The sequence below is a fragment of the Sapajus apella genome, unplaced genomic scaffold, assembly GCF_009761245.1.
Source record: "Sapajus apella isolate SASKATOON/1434 unplaced genomic scaffold, GSC_monkey_1.0 scaffold121, whole genome shotgun sequence".
In the NCBI taxonomy this organism is placed as follows: Eukaryota; Metazoa; Chordata; class Mammalia; order Primates; family Cebidae; genus Sapajus; species Sapajus apella.
In genome coordinates this window covers 3,324,756-3,340,090 of record NW_022437061.1, presented here as the reverse complement: position 1 = coordinate 3,340,090, position 15,335 = coordinate 3,324,756, and the positions used below count along the sequence as shown (strand labels likewise).

The following is a 15,335-nucleotide window of genomic DNA, read 5'->3' as shown; positions in this document are numbered from 1 at the left end:
TTACTCATATGTTTGTGCTGATGCTGGTGTATACAAACCTACTGCACTGCCAGGCTTATGAAAGTATAGCACAAACAATTGTGTACAGTACATAATATTTGAAAACAGTAATAAATGACTATGTTACTTGTCTATGTATTTACTATATTATACTTTTAATGGTTAAAGTGTACTTACAAAAAAATAAAAGTTAACTGTAAAACAGACTCAGGCAGGTGCTTCAGGAAGTATTCTAGAAGAAGGCGTTATAAAAATAGAAGTTGACAGCTTCACTGCATGTTACTGCAGCTGAAGACCTTCCAGTGGAACAAGAGATGAAGGCAGAAGACAGTGATATTGATGACCCTGCCCTGTGTAGGCCTAGGCTAACATGTGTTTGTCTTTTAGTTTTTAACAAAAAAATGGCTGGGTGTGGTGGCTCACGCCTGTAATCCCAGCACTTTAAGAGGCTGAGGTGGGCAGATCGCCTGAGGTCAGGAATTCAAGACCGGCCTCGCTGACACGCCGACACGGTGAAACCCTGTCTCTACAAAAATGCAAAAATTAGCTGGGCATGATGGCGGGTGCCTGTAATCCCAACTATTCAAGAGGCTGAGGCAGCAGAATCACTTGAACCTGGGAGGCAGAGGTTGCAGTGAGCCGATACTGCACCACTGCACCTCAGCCTGGGTAACAGAGTGAGACTCCGTCTCAAAAAAAAAAAAGTTTAAAAAGTAAAAATTTTTAAATAGAAAAAAAGCTTATAGAATAATGATGTAGAAGAAAAATATCATGCAATGTGTATTGTACCATGTATTGGTGCTTTAAACTAAGCATTATTACAAAAAAGCTTTTAAAAAGTTTAAAGTTTATCAAGTTAAAAAGTTATAGTAAACTAAGGTTAATTATTGAAGAAAATTTTACAAAATGAATTTAGTGTAGCCTTAAGTGTACAATGTTTATAAACTGTACTTTATATAATGTCCATGGTCTTCACATTCACCGCTCACTCACTTGACTATTTCAGAGCAACTTCCAGTCCTGCAAGCTCTATTCACGGTTAAGCAACCTATACAGGAATACTATTCACTATTTTTTATGCCACATTTTTACTATACCTTTTCTATAGTTAGATGCAGACACACAAATATTTACTATTATATTATAATTGCCTACAGTATTCATTACAGTAACATGTCATACAGTTTTATGGCCCAGGAGCAACAGGCTACACCATACAGCCTAGGTGAATATCCAGGTTTGCTTTAAGTACGCTCTAGGATGTTTGCACAAAACTGCCTAATGATGCATTTCCCAGAATTTATCCCTGACACTGAGCTACCAAGAACTATCAAGAGTTACAGAGTTTTATGAAGAAACTTATTTGTGTAAATATAGATATTGGTAAATATAAAGACAACACTCTGGAAAAATGTACACCAAACTTTATTAGAGACTACTTCTAGTGATGCGAAGTAAGATTGTGAAGGAAGAAAGAAGCTATTTTAGAATACATACTGATTTGAACTATTTTCATTGCCTCAACAAATAAAGAGAAAAAAATTTAAAGAAATTTCCATATTAGAGTTTGCTTTTATCACCTACTCTAAAATACCACCCGATTGACTCACTATACATCTGCTTTATGAATACAACTGTTTCTTGCTATTTACAGTAGCTATGTTCCATAAAGTTACCATGAACACTGACTTAGTGAATATTAAACAACTGCTCCTAGGCCAGGCGCAGTAGCTCACGTCTGTAATCTCAAAGAGCTTTCGGAGGGCAGGAGTTTGCAATCAGCCTGGGCAACATAGCTAAATCCTGTCTTTTTTTTGAGATGGAGTTTTGCTCTTGTTGCCCAGGCTGGAGTGCAATGGTGTGACCTCAGCTCACTGCAACCTCCGCCTCCCAGGTTCAAGCAATTCTCCTGCGTCATCCCCCCGAGTAGCTGGGATTACAGGCGTGCACCACTGTGCCTAATTTTTTTGTATTTTTAGTAGAGACTGAGTTTCTCCATGTTGGTCAGGCTGGTCTCGAACTCCTGACCTCATGATCTGCCTGCCTCGGCCTCCCAAAGTGCTGGGATTACAGGTGTGGGCCACTGTGCCCAGCTAGATCCTGTCTTTATAAGAAATTTAAAAATTAACCAGGCATGGAGGTAAGTGCCTGTAGTCCTAGCTACTCAGGAGGCTGAGGCAGGAGGATGACTTGAGCCCAGCAGTGAGCCATGGTTCTGCCACTGCACTCTAAACTGGGTAACAGAGTAAGACCCCATCTCTAAAAACAAAACCCACTGTTCCTAGAGAAAATACAGGGTTAGTTTCCTGCAAGCCTCTGATCACATTTTCATCAACTGATCAATATAAAATCTTCTTTTATGTGTATTTCTATTTAAAGACATCTTTATTTAAATTTTATTTTTTTAGAGATGAGGCGTCACTATGTTGCCCAGGTAGATCTTGACCTCCTCAGCTCAAGTGGTCCTCCTGCCTTGGTCTCCCAAAGTGCTAGGATTACAGGTGTGAACTACTGCACGTTGTTATAGACATTTAATATACATCTTTGACCATTAATATTGATCTCACAGCCAATAGCACTGTACCTCATGCCTCAGTGATGCTTACCTAATATTCATATCATTTCTGTAAGGAGCATCACAGCCTTCTTTTGCTTAGGAACATTAGACAACACCACATGGAGTCTATTTTTAATAGGGATATCCCAAACAAAACAATACAAACGTAAGGCTAGATGCGGTGGCTCACATCTGTAATTCCAGCACTTTGGGAGGCTGAGGCGGGTGGATTACTTAAGGCCAGGAGTTCAAGACCAGCCTGGCCAACACGGTGAAACCCCGTCTCTACTAAAAATACAAAAAATAGCCAGGTGTGGTGGAGCTACTCGGGAGGTGAAGGCAGTGGATGCAGTGAGCTGAGATCATGCCACTGCACTCTACCCTGGGCAACAGAGTAAGATTGTGTCTCAAAAAACAAAAACAAACAAACAAAAATGCAAAAAAGCATAACACTAAACAGATCATGAAAAGGACACATGCTTATAGTATGAGAGCTGAAACAGGAAGGCAAAGTATCACCTTCTTTGACCTCAGTTGGAGATGTGTATGTTGGGTGAATCAAATTTTTCACTGCTCTGTACCATCTATAAATAAATAACCATAAAGTGCTCAAAGTACTGATTTGTGGGATACAAATACATTTTAGTGAGTAGGTGAATTTGCAAATAAGAAATTGACAAATAATGAGAATGGACTGTCCTTTAAATACAATCTTTTTAAGTCAAATTCATCATCTGGAAAATGAAAAGATAAAGTAGAATAACTCTAAGGTTACTTAGTGCTCAAAATTTAGAACAGTAAAAGGGCGTGGTGAGTCATGCCTGTACTCCCAGCACTTTGGGAGGCCGAGGAAGGCAGATCATGAGGTCAGGCGTTCGAGACCAGCCTGGCCTACATGGTGAAACCCCATCTCTACTAAAGATATAAAAAAATTAGCCAGGCATGGTGGTGCGTGCCTATAATCCCAGCTACTCCAGAGGCTGAGGCAGGAGAACCACTTGAATCCAGGGGGTGGAGGTTGCAGTGAGCCAGGATCGTACCATTGCACTCCAGCCTGGGCAACAGGCAAGACTCCGTCTCAAAACACACACACACACACACACGCACTCAAAAACTACTTGGCCGTGTACTGGCTGGGTGTGGTGGCTCACATCTGTAATCCCAGCACTCTGGAAGGCCAAGGTGAGTGGATTACCTGAGGTCAGGAGTTCGAGACTAGCCTGGCCTACATGGTGAAACTCTTTCTCTACTAAAAATACAAAAATAAAAAACTAGCTGGGCGTGGTGGCACATGCCTGTGATCCCAGCTACTTTGGAGGCTGAGGCAGGAGAATCGCTTCAATCCAGGAGGCAGAGATTGTGGTGAGCCAATATCGCACCACTGCACTCCAGCCTGGGCAACAGAGCAAGATTCTGACTCAAAATAATTAATAATAATGTATTACATTTACTATGCTACTTGGAAAATCTATTTGACTCATACAGGGTTTAAAATAAATTTTAAGCCAGCATTTAAAAATCTAGATTTCTATGTTTTCTTTACTGTTCTTTTTTTAGAGCCAGGATCTTCTTGCTCTGTCGTCCAGGCTGGAGTGCAGTGGCACTATTCATAGCTCACTGCATCCTTGAACTCCTGGGTTCAAGTAATTTTCCCACCTCAGCCTACCATGTAGCTGGGACTACACGCATGCAACACAGAGCTAGGCTTCAAATTTATATCTTTTCTTGAAAAACATCAGCCTGACTGCTAATGGTAGCTAATGCTCTTATTTTCTAAAATTTAAGAAGCCATCAATTTTAAGGCCTACCATCTTTTTAATGAATCACCAAGAAAAAAGAAATATCCACAATTACAAGAGGTATCCTGATTTCAGAGAGGTTTAAATGCTAATGTGCATCTCAGAATTAGTAAAATGTGGTATCTATGCCAATTACTATGTGCTAACTCTATCCTAAAGTGTTTTACATTTTGAAATTCATTTAATCTTCACAAAAAACAAAGAATGGGCACTATTACTATTTACATTTTAGAGATGAAGAAACAGAGGTACAACAGTTAAGTAACTTGTCTACATTTATAAAATAAGTAGTGGAACAGCATTCAGCCAAGTAGTTTGAGTGCTTTCCCACTACCTTAAATTGGTTCTCTGTGCCAACATTTCATGAGGCAACAACTGGCTGGATTTGAGCATTAGCCACATCCTCAAATCAGGATATGCAGGCTCAAGTATCATCCCAAACCTCTGCCTTCTTCTCTCACCTGACCAGCTTCATTGAAGCTACCCAACTGGACTTTTAATTTGTGACCCTGTGTTAAACAAAAGAATACTATATGTTAACAACAAAAAAAGAAAAGCAAAAAAGAAACATATTTGAGTACAGCTAACCCATTGTTTTATTTAGAAGGACAAGAAAGGGATGACAGCAGGAAAAAAAAAAAACAGAAGTTCGACTAATTTATATTATGCTAACTAGGTGTTTGGTGCTCTGAGAAACACAATAATGAATAAGACGTGGATTCTGTTATCAAGAAGATTTTACCATCTACTAGAAGAGACTATATTTAATTAACAAAAGTAACTGAAAATCTGGTATTTTTAATAATTTCTAATAAAGTGCTTCCGTATGTGTTCTGTAACACTCCTATGCAACACGGGTGACTGCCACCACGCCCGGCTAATTTTTATTAACATGGATCTTAACATGGTAAGATCTCCAACACATCAATGAAAAAGGTAAGCTGTAGAACACTATAAACAGTGTATCATTTATATAAAAAAGAGTAAATATGCTAATATGAACATGTAGTTCTATACTACATGGAGGCATGATTACGTATAAAGGTCTGGAAGGATTTACACCAAACTAGAAATAGTGGTTATCTCTGGAAAGAGAACTGAAATTGGAGACAGGAGTAAAGAGAACTTAAACTTTACTTGTTTTGTCTGCCATTTTGTAAATTAAAAAATGATAACTGACACATGAGTTTCACAATTCCACTTATCAACTGAAACATGAAAAGGATAAATAATCCCATTAACAACTGGTAAACTGGACATAATCAGAATTATAATCTAACAACTGGTCAATTAAAAAAATTTTTTTTGCTAGCCAATAAGGCTATTTATTTATATTCAGTGCTACACAAAGAAGACCAAAAAAGACACAATGGGAATAGGAGTGACTAGGAAAGAAAAAATTGAGATGAGAAATGTGAAAATGAAAAACTACTGGCCATGTATGGTGGCTAAGGCCTGCAATCCCAGCACTTTGAGAGGATCACTTAAGTCCAGGAATTCAAGACCAGCCTAAGCAACATAGCAAGACCCTGTCTCTACAAAAAAAATTAAAAATCAGCCAAGTGTGGTGCCTTGCATGGGTACTCCCAGCTACTTAGGAGGCTAAGGTGGGAAGATTGCTTGAGTACAGGAAGATGAGGTTGAAGTGAGCCGTGATCATGCCACTGCACTCTAGCCTATTCAACAGAGTAAGACCCTGTTTCAAAAAAAACAGAAAAAGAAAAAAGAAAAACTATCAAAAGGTTATAAAGAAGAAGACAGCATAAAACTAGGATGATGAAGGCACACTTAAAATTTAAAGGAAGAAGTCCTAGTCAGAGCAATCAGGCAAGAGAAAGGAATAAAAGGCATCCGAGTAGGAAAAAATGACAAATTTTCTCTTTTCTGATAATATGATTCTAAACCTAGAAAACCCTACAGGCTCCACTAAAAGGTACCAGCTGATAAACGACTTCAGTAAAGTTTCAGAATACAAAATCAATGGAGAAAAATCAGTAGCATTTTTATAGAGCAATAACTTTCAAGCTGAGGGCCAAATCAAGAATGCAATCCCATTTACCCTAGACACCCTAGACACACACACACACACACACACACACACACACACACGCACCCCCACCCACCCACCCACCTTAGAATACATCTAACCAAGGAGGTGAAAGATCTCTACAAACAGAACTATAAAACACTCCTGAAAGAAATAATAGGTTATACAAACCACTGGAAAAACATCCCATGCTCATGATCAAAGAATCAGTATTGTTAAAATGGGGCCAGGCACAGTGGCTCATGCCTGCCTTCCCAGCACTTTGGGAGGCCAAAGCCAGAGGATCACCTGAGGTCAGGAGTTTGAGACCAGCCTGACCAAAATGGTGAAACCCTGCCTCTACTAAAAATACAAAAATTAGCCAGACATAGTGCTGGGCACCTATAATCCCAGCTGCTTGGGAGGATGAGGCAGGAGAATCACATGAACCCAGGAGGCAGAGGTTGCAGTGAGCCGACATTGTGCCACTGCACTCCAGCCTGGGTGACAGAGCCAGGCTCCCACTCAAAAAAAAAAAAAAAAAAAGCAATACTACCCAAAGCAATCTATAGATTCAATGCTATTCCTATCAAACTACCAATGTCATTTTCCACAGACTTAGAAAAAACTATTCTAAAATTCATATGAACCAAAAGAGCCTGAACAGCCAAAGCCATCCTAAGCAAAAAGAAGTTGGAAAAAATCACACTACCCCAAGCCAAACTGTACCACAAGGCAACACTAACCAAAACAGACACAGACCAATGGAACAGGAAAAGAACCGAAAACTAAAGCTACACACTTGCAACCATCTGATCTTTGACAAAATTGACAGTAACAAGTAATGGCAAAAGGACCACCTATCCAATAAATGGTGCTGGGATAACTGGATAGCCTTAGGCAGAAGAATGAAATTGGACCCCTACCATTTACCATATACAAAAATTAACTCAAGACGGATTAAAGATGTAAATATAAGACCTAAAACTATAAAAATCCTAGAAGAGGTTGGGTGCAGTGGCTCACACCTGTAATCCCAAGGAGGATGAGGCGGGCAGATCACAAGGTCAGGAGATTGAGACCATCCTGGTCAACATGGTGACACTCCACCTCTTTTAAAAATACAAAAATTGACTGGGTATGGTGGTGCACATGTGCAGTCCCAGCTACTCGGAAGGCTGAGGCAGGAGAATCGCTTGAATCTGGGAGGCAGAGGTTGCAGTGAGTTGAGACTGCACCACTGCACTCACTCCAGCCTGGGTTACAGGGCAAGAATCCATCTCAAAAACAACAACAAAATCCTAGAAGAAACCTAGGAGACACCATTCTGGACACTGACCTTGGCAAACGACTAAGTGCCCAAAAGCAATTGTGACAAAAATGGACAAGTGGGGGCCTAATTACACTAAAGAGCTTTTGTACAGCAAAAGAAACTATCAACAGAGTAATCAGACAACTTACAGCCTGGGAGAAAACATCTGCAAACCGCGAATCAGACAAAGGTCTAATATCCAGAATCTGTAAGGAACTTAATTCAACAGGCAAAAACCAAGAACTCTGTTAAAAAATGGGCAAAGGACATGAACAGATACTTCTCCAAAGAAGACTTACACACAGGCAAGAAATATATAGAAAATTACTCCACATCACTAATCATTTGAGAAATGCAAGTCAAAACCACAATGACATACCATCTCCCACCAGTCAGAATGACTATTATTAAAAATACCAAAAACAACAACAACAACAAAAAAAAAACAACAACAAAACCCAAAAACACACAGGTGTTGGAGAGGTTGTAGAAAAAAGGGAACAATGTATACTGTTGGTAAGAAGGTAATTTTAGTTCAGTCACTGTAGAGAGCAGTTGGGAGATTTCTCAAAGAACTTAAAACAGAATTACCATTCGACCCAGCAATCTCATTACTATATTTTTTCAACAAATATTTATCAAGCAACTAATACGGACTTAATTTTATGACAGAACCTTACCTTTATGAAGCTTAAAACATTGTGTACCTTCCTAAAACAGAACTCCCCCAACTATGACTATTTATTGTAAGACTAAAATAATTCATGCTAATAGTCATTTCAATTATAATGTGTTTAATGAAATAAAACAAAGGAAAATAAAGAAAAATAAATCATTCTATTAAAAAGCCACATGCACCTGCATGTTCATTGCAGGACTCTTTACAACTAAAAAGATGTGGAATCAACCTAGGTGTCCATCAATAGTGGACTAGATAAGGCAAATGCTACACACACACACACACACACACACACACACACACACACACACACACGGAATACTATGTAGCCATAAAAAAGAACAAAACCATGTCCTTTGCAGCAACGTGGTTGCAGCTGGCAGCCATTATCCCATTATCCTAAGGGAATTAATGCAGGAACAGAAAACCAAATATTGCATGTCCTAATTTATAAGTGGGAGCTAAACAATGAGTAAGCCCATGGACCTAAAGATGGCAGCAGTCAACACTGGGACAATAAGGAGGGGAAGGTAGGAGGGGGGCGATTAAAAAACTACCCATCAGGTACTGTCCTTACTACCTGGGTGATGGTTGTACATCAAACCTCAGCGGCATGCAATTTACTCATGTAACAACCTGCACAAGTAACCTTCTAAACCTTTAAAGTTAGGGGGAAAAAGTATTGTTTAGAGAAATGTTTATTTTCATAAATAAACAAATTTATGAAATAATACTAATGTATGTTTAATAATTTATAAAAATATAAAAGTAAAAAAAATCATAGGACACTGGCATAATACAGCTTGTAGTATTTTTTCACAATTCTTTTAAGTATTCAGTAACTACTTAACTGACTGGAAAAAATAAAGAACAGCAATGGCAGTTAAAATGCTAACTCCAATCAATCACTAATCTAACAAATATTTGTCAGGCGCCTAATACTGATTTAATTTTATGATATAACCTTACCTTCATGAAGTTTAAAACATAGTTGTACCTTCCTAAAACAGAATTTCCCAACTATGACTATTTACTGTAAGACGAATAATTCATAAGTCAACTAACTTATAATGTTCTTAATGAACTAAAAATATTGCTGTTTTAGATTACAAAAAAAGAGTCAGAAATTGTTTATTTTTTGAAACAGAGTCTTGCTCTGTCCCCTAGGCAGAGTGCAGTGTCGTGATCTCGGAACCTCTGCCTCTTGGGTTCAAGTGATTCTCCTGTCTCAGCCTCCCTAGTAGCTGGAATTACAGGCATCCATCACTACGTCCAGATAATTTTTGTATTTTTAGCAGAGACGGGGTTTCGCCATGTTAGCCAGGTTGGTCTCCTGACCTCAGGTGATACGCCCAACTTGGCCTCCCAAAGTGCTGAGATTGCAGGCCTGAGCCACCACCCCCCACCCAGAAATTTGTTTTAAATTTAACTCTGTTACTGAGAAGACTTTATTAAAAAGGCAAAAGCCAATCTTATCTTCATATGACCTAAATTATTATAATCTATAAAAAGAGATGTGGGAACACTAAAAAATCAAACACAAGTCTCTTGGTAGACAAATCCAATTAATCCATTTCCATTATAATTACCTATAAGTCAGCCAAGTAATATACTGCTTCATTTATTCTCCATGCTCTCTCCAATAAAAATGAACTATGCTTTTCAAAAGGACATCCTTTTAAGCAAGGGGTCATAATGAAACATGTCTACCAAATAACCTATCACAAATGCTAGCATCTCAAAATCTAGTATCACAATAATTTTCCTGTAATCCCACCACTTTGGGAAGCTGACAAGATTGTTTGAGGTCACGAGTTCAAGACCAGCCTGGGCAACATACTGTGGCCCTGTCTCTACAAAAAATTTAAAAATTAGCTAGGTGTGGTGGCAGACTACATGCCTGTAGTCTCAACTATTTGGGAAGCTGAGGTGTTGGAGCCCAGGAGTTTGAGGTTACACTAAGCCATGGTTGTGCAACGGGAGTGCAGCCTGGGAAACAGAGTGAGACCCTGTCTCTTAAAAAAAAAAAAGTTTTCAAATTAATTGTGAATAACTTTTGATGCAAAAAATGTTTATGGTACTTCTGCCTGAGGTATAATAAGCATAACTTTACCTACAACAGACAAAAAGCAGAATACAAAGCAGTAATATTAATAAATAATAGAAGGTAAATACATAAAAGAGGAACAGTATTTGCTATCAACAAATGTATACAAGGAATTCTAATATTCTTTCCTAACAGATAATCAGATTCAAGAGTAATGTATCTAAAGAAATAAAATAAAGAAAAATTAAGAAAAAGGCAACAGAATTATATATCCTCTTGGACAATTTTTCCCTAAGTACGCTTTTCAAAATAACAGACAACAAAGTTCCCTAGAGGAAAAAAAAAGGTCTGGTGAGATAACACACCTTACTTTATACCTACATTAAAAAAAAATTTGAAACTATAACCCAGTGCCAGCTTACAAAATATTAGATATTATACAAAAAGCTTGTATAAATATTAGAGCTTTTTGCTTTGTTTTTGATCATTGTACACACACTTCTTTGCTGACAAAATTCTTTTTTCAAGGACATCTATTCAAATTTTTTGAAGCATACCTTGGTAATGTTAGGGTATGTAAAATTTAAATGATTCAACTTTCATATCAACCCTACATAATCTACATAATTAACCTTCCAAAAAACCATGTAGTATTCAATAGACCCTACTTAAAAAGAGTGCTTGGATATAGAAGTGACCAAAACACAAATCATTATTATGGTTCTCTCCAACATTGTTACTGCAAAACAGGCCAAGAGAGAAAACACATCCCAGTTATGACATTGACCTGGTTATTAATGTAGAATATAAAACATCAACCCAAATAGGAATTTCAGACTACACATTTATAGTAACATGGTATAAAATGTGCTTGACTAAACGAAAACCATGTCTAAATTTAAGTCCACACTCTTTAATAACAATTTTTACTAAAAGAAAGTATGGTTGTGTTTTTATTGTTAGCCCTTTTGCTTTCTGAAACAGCTGATCAAAGTTTGATCTGGAAAGAGACCCCATAACAATGTTCTAATTCTGTATACTTTTTCTGGACATTAGCAACTTTCAAGTGTCAGGGTCCAACTTGAGAACAGAAAATGCCTCTATAAATCATCATTAAATGTAGTTAACACTTGCTTGGAATTTTCAAGAAACTAGCTTAAAAAAAAAGGTACTAGTTGGGGACCAGGCATGGTGGCTCATGCCTGCAATTCTAGCACTTTAACAGGCTGAGGTGGGCAGACTGCCTGAGCTCAGGAGTTTGAGACCAGCCTGGGCAACACAGTGAAACCCCGTTTCTACTAGAATACAAAAAAATTAGCCAGGCGTGATGGCATGTGCCTGTAGTCCCAGCTACTTGGGAGACTGAGGCAGGAGAATTGCTTGAAGCCAGGAGGTGGAGATTGCAGTAAGCCAAGATTGTGCCACTGCACTCCAGCCTGGGCGACAGAGCAAGACTGTCTCCAAAAAAAAAGTACTAGTTGGAAGGCAGATATAAAACTGAGTACATGTATGCATTCAAAAGCATGAAGTCCTCTGGTGGTCTAGTGGTTAGGGAAAAAGAGAAAACTGAAAAACAAAAGCATGAATAAGATTTTTACTGTAATAATGTTTCGTTGCACCCAGCAAACTATGTCAAGGCTAAAGAGGTTTCAATCACCAGAAATCAGTGTCAAGTAAAAAAGGGAATCAAATTTAAAAGTACATGACTCTAAAACAGAAAAAGTCTAATGTGGATAAAATTCTGGATTTAAAATATCCAGTACTTTATAGAACTATTGACTATCCTATGACAAAATATTTACTACTTGACAGGTTCTGAAGAACATCTTTTATCTTTCTTTTTTCTTTTTTTTGAGATGGAGCTTTGCTCTTGTTGCCCAGGCTCTCGAGTGCAATGGGGCAATCTCGGTTCACTGCAATCTCTGCCTCCTGGGTTCAAGTGATTCTCTCCTGGGATTTCAGGTACCTGCCACTACGCCCAAATAATTTTGTTATTTTTAGTACAGACAGGGTTTTGCCATGTTGGCCAGGCTAGTCTTGAAACACTGACCTCAGGTGATCCACCGCCCTAAGCCTCCCAAAGTTCTGCGATTACAGGCATGATGAGCCACCTCACCTGGCCAGAACATCTTTTTTCTGAGACAGAGTCTCGTTCTCTCACCCAGGTTGAAATGCAGTGGGGCGATTTCAGCCACTCAGTCATTGCTCACTGCAACCTCCGACTCAATTCTCTAGCCTCAGACTCCCAAGTAGCTGGGATTACAGGCTAGCGCCACCATGCCCAGCTAATTTTTGTATTTTTAGTAGAGACAGGGTTTCACCATGTTGGCCAGGTTGGTCTCAAACTCCTGACCTCAAGTGCTCCACCTGCCTTGGCCTCCCAAAGTGCTGAGATTACAGACGTAAGCCACTGCGCCCGGCCTGAAGAACATCTTATATCAGTCCAAAGTTACTCTCAACTAAGAGTATGAAAACCTAGATACTATAGAATCAATCACATAACTCTTTCACAATTAAAAAATAAATTCAGTAAGAAAAAACCAGAAAAGCAATAGAAGCATTTAGTAAATCTGAAAAATCCCTTAGGTAAAAAGCTTGACACAATGAACTTCGATCATTTGAGAACTTCAATTTCCAGTCTTTAAAAAGTATTGTTTTGGTACCTAGTAATTTTTAAGTTGCTACAATTACAGATCTCTGATTCCTTTCAAATAAAGCCATAATTCATTCATTTCACAAATATTTACTGAGTATCTACTACTGTGGAAAAACAAAGATTAAAATACGTATGAACCCTGCTCTAAAGACACTTTAAAAGTCTGGAAGGAGGCCGGGCGCGGTGGCTCACACCTATAATCCAAGCACTTTGGAGGCCATGGAGGGCAGATCACCTGAAGTTGAGAGTTCAAGACCAGCCTGACCAACGTGGTAAGACCGTCTTTTAAAAAAAAAAAAAAAAAAAAAAAAAAGAGTCTGGAAGGAATAAGATATATGCACACTGTAGTTAAAATATAAAGCTAGCTCAGAAGGGAAAGAATATCTGAAATGTGGTGGGGGAAAGTACAGATTAGGGAAGGCACTGATGATGATTTTAAATAACAGGTCAAATTCAGACAAAGAAAAAAAGGCCTTCCATTGGAAAAGGATGTTAGAAAAAGCAAGAAAGGTGGAAAGACACAATGAAAAAAAATTAATTTTGCAGAAATGGAAAAAAACTACAAAATAATAAATGACAATATAGAAGCTAGAGGTTCCAAGCTCTGGTAACTCAAATATCCTGGCCGGACGAAATCACCAATTAAAACATCTAATACTGTACTGTACTCCACTGATGCTCTATAAATACTTTTAAATTAGTAATCCATGGCCCCTTATACCTGTCATACTTCCTGACAGAATGAAATTGTGAAAGAAGTTTTATTCATATTGCATCTCAGAGTAATTATCTTCAGAAGACAAATTACTTTATTGGGGAGGTGATTAAAAAGTAAAAAATAGAAGACAAATTATTTTTCCAATTTTGAATGTACATACTTAATGTTAGGCCAGAACAAGAAAGCACCCTCACTTTAAGTTAATACATGCAATATACACAAGTGATACTCAAGCTTCATTTGAAATTGTGATATAAAAACTATGTTATTCCACCCACAATGGCAAGATCAAAATGTTCTAGCTCCAACTCTTCAACATTGTGCAAGCTGCTTTAGTGCTCTGTGCCTATAAAATGAAGAGGCTCTATCTGGGACCTTCTAGAGTTAAAATCCTATATACTGTGAATTCTATTCCATCTTTTCTACAGAAGTCACCGTGACAAGGGCAATAATAACAAAAACAGGAAAGGGTATTCTTCGTTCAACCTACACAGAGTAAAAATTATCCCTCATTATACATCTACTAAGTGCCAGGCTCTTTCTATTTATTTCACTTAATCTTCATTACATCCTGAAGAGCAGGCATTTTCCTCATTTCACTTACAGGGTATTAGCTATCTCTCACATATCCAATCCAATCAGGATGGAAAGCTAGGATTCAAATCAAGGTCTAACTCCACAAAGCAAGCTGTAATAAACCATATTTCATAACCTGGTGTCATAAACACAAATATCAGACAAAGTAAGTGGTTGGCTGTGATTATGGCATGACTATGGTAATCCAGACAGAACATGGTCTTCTAGTAGGATAGCTCAGGCTGCCTTGTTGCCAAGTGGAAATGGATGTGTAAAGCCAAATGTGTGCTTGTGTGTATGTGACAGAGAGACAGAAAAGTGATTTTCAAATGAAGGAAACTAATTTATCAACTTTCATCTTATGCTTTAAACAATTCTAGCCAGATCTGTGCAATTTTTTTTTTTTTTTTTAAGATGGAGTCTTTTCATATTGCCCAGGCTAGTCTCAAACTCCTGGGCTCAAGTGATCCTCCTTGGCTTGGCATCCCCAGCAGCTAGGATTATAGGCCTGCGTCACTACGACCAGCTGCAATTAATTTTAATATTATATAAAGTTCTCAAAAAGCATTGAAATACAGGCATGTGCAATAAAGTCTAGCCTTTCAAGGTACCTCTTGGTTGAATCCTGGCTCTATTACTAGCAGTGTGACATGGGTCAAGTTACTTCACGTCTCTAAGCCTCATTTTTTGACTTTCAAAGTGAGAATACTGTCACCTATCTTGCAGGGCAGTTAACGATTAAGGTAGAATGTGGAATATAAAGAGCTCAACACAGTACCGAGTACAAGGTAAATGAAAGCTACTATATCATTCCTCAGGATCCCATGAACAAAGTTATGTACATAAATACTACCCAAAGTTAGCCATTAAAATGTTATACTTGGTCACTTTTATGTAGATCTAAAATGATTCTCAAATAAAAAGTTTACTTCAAAAAGTCATACACCCTCGATTTCACTAAACAA

General features: G+C 38.2%; 1 protein-coding gene across 6 annotated transcripts in view; it reads right to left on the bottom strand.

Annotated features, from left to right (window-relative positions):
- The window catches only part of USO1 (USO1 vesicle transport factor), an 84,555-nt gene that overhangs the window by 68,127 nt on the left and 1,093 nt on the right, over positions 1-15,335 (bottom strand). Inside the window, exon 1 of one of the 6 annotated variants that reach the window (XM_032261034.1) lies at positions 14,399-14,417. The exons of the other annotated variants lie outside the window; for them this stretch is intronic. The gene's annotated coding sequence lies outside the window, so the exon portion shown is untranslated. Of the gene's footprint in view, positions 1-14,398; positions 14,418-15,335 lie in introns of those variants that run through there. 6 annotated transcript variants of the gene reach the window in all.